This window comes from Triticum aestivum, chromosome 2B, assembly GCF_018294505.1.
Source record: "Triticum aestivum cultivar Chinese Spring chromosome 2B, IWGSC CS RefSeq v2.1, whole genome shotgun sequence".
Classification (NCBI taxonomy): Eukaryota; Viridiplantae; Streptophyta; class Magnoliopsida; order Poales; family Poaceae; genus Triticum; species Triticum aestivum.
Window position 1 is genome coordinate 595,105,595 of NC_057798.1, and position 6,169 is coordinate 595,111,763.

The 6,169-nt window shown below is 46.1% G+C and overlaps 1 pseudogene; it reads right to left on the minus strand.

The window, feature by feature from the left end:
* Window positions 1-4,577: 4,577 nt before the first annotated feature.
* Window positions 4,578-5,190, minus strand: LOC123041744 (uncharacterized; annotated as a pseudogene).
* Window positions 5,191-6,169: the final 979 nt, after the last annotated feature.

Below are 6,169 nucleotides of genomic sequence, written 5' to 3' on the forward strand. Positions count from 1 at the left end.
GGAGCATTTTAAAATGGAAGAACCAATTTATAAAATTTTGAACACTTTTTGAATTTTGAAGCATTCTTTGAAATCGAAATATTTCTCAAATTCATGATATTTGTTTTGAAATTTGGAACACTTTGTCAAGTTTGTGAACATTTTTCAAGTTTTTATGAACATTTTTCAAGTTAAAAAACCAAAAGGAGCAAGAAACCAGTGGCACCCACCCGACCAGCGCATGGCATGCGCGAGAGTGCGTGTTTGCCTTAAGCGAGCGTTACAGTGCATTTTGCAACTTGGCGCACACCACGCCCCTCCGCTCTGGGGCCGACGCATTTACTTCTTCTTTTTTCCTATTTTAAACCCCAAAAAAGTATGCACGACATGATTTGAACCAAGGTCCTCCCGGTTTAGTATCGAGCGCACTAACCAGGTAGGTCACCAGACCTGATGTGCGAGTTTCCTTTTTTTTATTTCTTAAAATGCAATGCGGAAAAAAAGTTGTTTCCTTTTTTTCTCTTTCTCTTTTTATTTTCTTAAATGCGTGAACATTTACAATTTCATGACCTTTTTTCTAAATCCATGATTTGTTTTCATTCTTTGAACTTTTTTTCCAAAATTGATGAACCTTTTTTTTCAAAACTGCTGAAGTTCTTTTTAAAATTGATGAACTTTTTTAAGTTTGTGAACTTTTCTTGAAAAATGATGAACTTTTCCTCAAAATCAAATGAATAGTTTCAAAATTTTGTGAACTTTCTATTTTGCAAACTTTTTCCATTTTTATGAACTTTTTCAAATTCGCCAACTTTTCCTCAAATGGATGAACTTTTTTTTTGTAAAATATTTAAACCTTTTCTGATGTCACAATTTTTTTTCAAAAGTATTTTCTACCAGACCAACAACACAAGAAAATGAAAAAAAACACTAGCGAGCGCCTGAGAGAGCGAAGCGAGCGACACAATACCTGGAGCGAGCAGGGGAGAGCTCCTCACTGGCGCCTTATGCGCCCGTAGAGGAAACCAGCGCCCGTGCGCCTGGCTACATTGGGCCGGCCCAACAACGAGCCGACGAGCTCGCGTACGTTGCGCGCTTCCCTTGCTTTCCCTGCTCGACCGTTTCTTCGTGGTTGACTGGTAGTGGTAGATCGTCAACCATTGGCCATTGACTTTTGAGATTTGTTTTTGAAATTTCAGAAAAAGAATTCGAAAATAAAATTCTCATGGATTCTAAAAAGTTCACTGATTTTCGAAAAAAAATCATCAAACTTATAAAAAGTTCATGAATTTGAAAAAAGTTCACCGATTTTCCAAAAAAGTTCATGACTTTGAAAAAAAGTTCATTGATTTTGTGAAAAAGTTAATAATATTTTGAAAAAGTTCATCAATCTTTAAAAAAATCGGTACTTTGAAAAAAAGTCATAAAATTTGAAAAAAGTTCATCTACTTTGAAGAAAAAAGTTCACAACTATAAAAAATTTCATCTACTTTCAAGAAAAAGTTCAGGAATTTCTTTCGCAGTGGTTTTTCACGAATTTTATAAAAGATGAAAAAAGGAACAAAAGGACAAACAACCGACAACGTAAACACACAAGGTTATTTGGTCTGGTGGTTGTGGCGGCGTACTTGTAGGAAGAGCGTTGCGGGTTCGAGCCCTGGCTCGAACAAACTTTTTGCAGAAACAGAAGGAAGTGGGATGGGCCGGCCCGTTATAAAACTATGCGTACATAAGGGGTGTGAGGGGTGTGCGCCCTATACCAAATGCACTACATCCAGCGCTTAAGGCGCTGAATAGGATTTGGCCGAGCAGGGGGGCAGGGAGCGAACTTGTTGTGTTGCTGCTCCCCGGCCCACTTGGGAACGCGTGAGCGCCGACGCTGAAGGAGCGGAATATGAGTCCTCTCATTTGGAAATCCACCGCCGGCAACAAAATACCCTACTACATCTACCAAAAAAATACCATTTCCTAGGGGCCACTTCTCGAACCTTTAGCCCATTGTGTTGAAGGCTTGGTTAACTATGAAGTTGAAACTCTTTGCGCCTAGGTTATCATGTCTGATAGTTAACCACCTTGCACAACACAGATGGTCAAACAATTCCTAGAGATCATATGCTCCATGATACGGGGTCACCTAGGCTATTAGATTTGAGATCCAATGGTCATTTTCAGAGATTTGAGGCATGCATGTAATTACTAGTTAGGTGACTCCAAGAGGTCCGTTTGTGGGAGCATTGCAGGAGACCGTTAGATCTCACATTTGATGGCCCGGATGCTGCCGTATCATGAGATCGTACTAGCTTCGGGAACTCCTGATATGCACTCTTTTCCCTCTTGCAAGCAGCCTTCAGATACGGCAGCTTGTCTCCTTGTTCAGTATTCATACTTCATATGAATCTTGTTGTGGTTGCAGAACGATATAAATCAAGACGGGCCAAAGCAGGCAGTTCGCTATGAAGTGATGTGGGATACCCATGAACAATTAAAACCAATCATTGATGATGCACGGAAGTTGAACAACCATGAATCGATGGTGCATGATGATCGGTTCCAGATGGCTAGACTAGCTTCTGATCTTCGATGCTGGAGCGGAGAGTCTTTCTGCAATGTTAGAAAGGAGATCAAGAATTTCCGAAGGGAGTTGGAATTTCAAAAATGCTGGTGACATGGACGAGATGCGGTGGCGGTGACGAGAACAGTGATGGGGCCACGAAGGGTGGCTCTACGACATGAGCGTGCACATTCCATGGGGGAATGACATGCCATTGAGAGATGCTCCAACACCTCCGCCACTAGCATCATGTAGTCCTCAAATAGATCCGCCGCTATCCCCACCAGGAAAATCGTTGATGAAGGTTCGCCATGGGAGGCAATATCTAATGGCCGCTTGCCATCCAACCATGCCGAGTCCCAGAAAGGCTTCTTGGCTCCATTGCCCACTTAAATGGTCGTGCAAGTATAAAAAAGCTTCATGTCAATCTCGTCGCATGGGTTTCCCGTACTAATCCACAACTTAGAGTTGTCGGTCCACTCTAACCAAAGTCATCGCAATCGCAGGACCCTTGCGAATTTATCCAGGTGCAACATATAGAGACCCCTAAAATGGGTCGGTCAACAAACAAATTTCCAATTTAACTTGCACTTGGCTTCGGAGGTCTTGTCACTAGGCGAACATAAAAAAGCACGCTCGATCTTGTAAACACTTCTTCCCCCAGAGGAGACGACAAGCAGGTGATGTAATAGATGGCATGAGAAGTAAGCACCGATTTGACTAGCGCAGTGCGAGAGGTAATGTCCCTCACCCTGCCAAGGGGGGAGTTTGACCGCAATTTTATCTTCCAGAGGTTGATGATGCATGCCTTTTAGTACTGAAAGCGGAAGCCCAAAATTATTGATCGGAAATGAAGTGCGCTTGGCGAAGAAGCTCTGAAGAATATCATTAAGATGGATACAATGGAGCTCTTGAGGAAGCTCGTGGTGAGGCCAATCACCTCTCCAAAGGAAACTCAAAATGGTAGCCAAATTTTATATGTCCTGCTTAATGGGGGCAACGAAGATAGCGGTGTCGTCCACGTAGAGCGATGTGCAGAAAGTGGAACCCCTCCCACCAATTTTGTGAAGTAGTCGTTGCTCAATGGCCACGTCAAAGAGAGGATCGATGGCCAACACAAAGAGCAGCGGGGATAGAAGACCCCCACTGCCGAAGGCCCCTGCTATGAAGAATGGGAGCGCCAGAGATCCTGTTGAGGACCGAGGAAGATTTGGATAACAGGGCAGCGACCCAATCCCTGAAACTAGGGAGGTGTTTGGTTCGGCTATCTGTAAGTAACCTGATAACGACGGGATCTGAATACGTTAGTTTCTGTTTGTTTCAACTTCTCCGTAATGAGATCCCGTGTAATCAGATTACATCGTTGTACAAATCTGATTCCGCCCACATCTGCCTGTTGTCTGTTCCCTCTTTCTCATGCGTTTTTCTGGCTGCTGTTCGATTCTTTTCTTGGGGGCTGGAAAAGCACGTCCACAGCGGCGGGCGAAGATTGGGATCTGGCTGGCGGTGCCTGAGATCGGCCCCAGCGGCGCGCGGATCGGGGACTGACCGGCGGCGCGCATCCTCAGCGGCGGCCGGCGGTGCTTGAGAACGGCGGCGCGCATGCTCAGGGCGGCCAGGCCGAGCAGGTCGTTGACGGGGAGAAGGGTGGCCGGCGAGCAACAGGGCATCGGGCAGAGATATTCCTCATGCATTGGAGCAATGGTATCCAATTCCTTTACCCCGCACGAACCAAACAAACTAGGAAGAAAATCATTACACCCCCTAAAACGTTGTGACCTGATTACGTTAACGTTAACATTCCTGTAGCCAAAGGCGTAAACTTTATTTAATCTCCGAACCAGACAACCAGTGTATCACGAAATGCGTCACTGATGGAAAATATTGATACGACGTGTATAATGTATAAACCCTAAATTGTGGCCGACCAAAGGAATGCCAAACAGAGCATCCATCGTTAAGTATCGCAAACCAGCCACAACAGTCCAGCGGTTCTTTTCAGTGGCCATCTCTGGTCACCTAGTGTCATGTTTAAAAAGGATCGACAAAATCCATTCGTCCAGACAATCAGTCATGAACTCATGTTCCCATCCAGCAAAAGACATCATCCACAGTTCTACTAGTAGTATGCATTATCCACATGAAAAAGGAGCTCAAATTGAAAGGCCCCTTGATCTCACCAGAACTATTTACAAAGGAGCCATGGAAAACTCAGTCTCATTTCCACCGCTGGATAATAAGAGACATCATAGTACAAGTAGTACAGTCGGTCTGTACACCAAACGAATCAACAGAATAAACCGAAAGAGGCAATCCGGATGAACCTATGGGATCGGACGAGGCTTAGCAGAGGCAGTCGGCTGGATCGATCAGCCTCGGGTGGTGACGCGGAGGGCGTGCGGCGGCGGCGGCGGCGCGAGCGGCGGGGCCACGAAGGGGAGGCTCCGCAGCATGAGCGTGCGCATCCGGCGGGGGAACGGCGCGCCGTCGAGCAGCTGCTCCAGCACCTCCGCCACCAGCATCGTGTAGTCCTCCAGCAGCTCGGCCACTATCCCCACCAGGAACATCGCCGATGATAACCTTCGCCTTCGCCTTGGCTTCGCGGTGCGGTAAGAAAAGGAATCGGTTTTCGGTAGCTCGGGATTTGTGTGTACTCTGGATGTGGTGTTGACTTGTTACCGTCCGAGAGCAGGCGTCCGCGGCTTTTTAAAGGGGTCGGGTTCCGTGGTGTCGTGTCCTGTGGGCAGTGGACGCTGGTTTTGGATGTGACGGGGTGGCGGCCCGCCTGTGGTATGCGCTAGAATCCGGCAGAAGGAACGGCTACGTTCCCGCGGCGATGGTGTGCTGCGGCGGAGAAACGACCCACATCAGCTGCTGCCGTGAACTTGCTCGATAGCCTAGCCGCCGTGTCTCGCGCAGCGGTTTCCAAAACCGTCAAACCGGCATCGCTCACTCGTAGGTGAATACGACGACCACCGCTGGAATTCTGACATGGGCTGTGGCTCACGATGTAAATGGGACGCTTGCTGGACATCGTCGGACTTGCCCACGTCGGCACCACTTTTTTGTTTTTTCAAAACACACTACACATGCAAGCGATTATATATACGCGCATACATTCAACCTTATAAACTCACACGCACATTCTTTTCACTATAAGCAATTATTTTTTATATTGTGTATGTGGTGTTCATATACTATCACATATTCAGAAAGCAAATACGGAGTTGGACCATGGAATTAAGGGAGGATTGGAAGTGGCGTTGCGGTGCAGATGGTGGCAACAACACCCTAGCATAGGGCAGGGCAGTGACAACTGACTGGCAAAGGAGTTTGTAGCGACCAGACCTCAAACAGTCCGATCTCTATGCATTAGTGTCATCCCTGGATCGATAATGCTGACACGCACAATACTTAAAAGATTTATAACAGAGTAACAATCACACATTTATTACATCAAATGTCTCAAAAGAGAACTTACTATAATAAATATGGCTTAAGGCCATCTAAATACGATAACATCGGAAGACTTGGAAGATAAAGTGAGTCCATCAACTCCAGCGGCATCACTGAGTGAAAGATCACAACCTAAGGCACCTTACTCGTCGTCTGAAAAGTCTGCAACATGAACGTTGCAGCCCG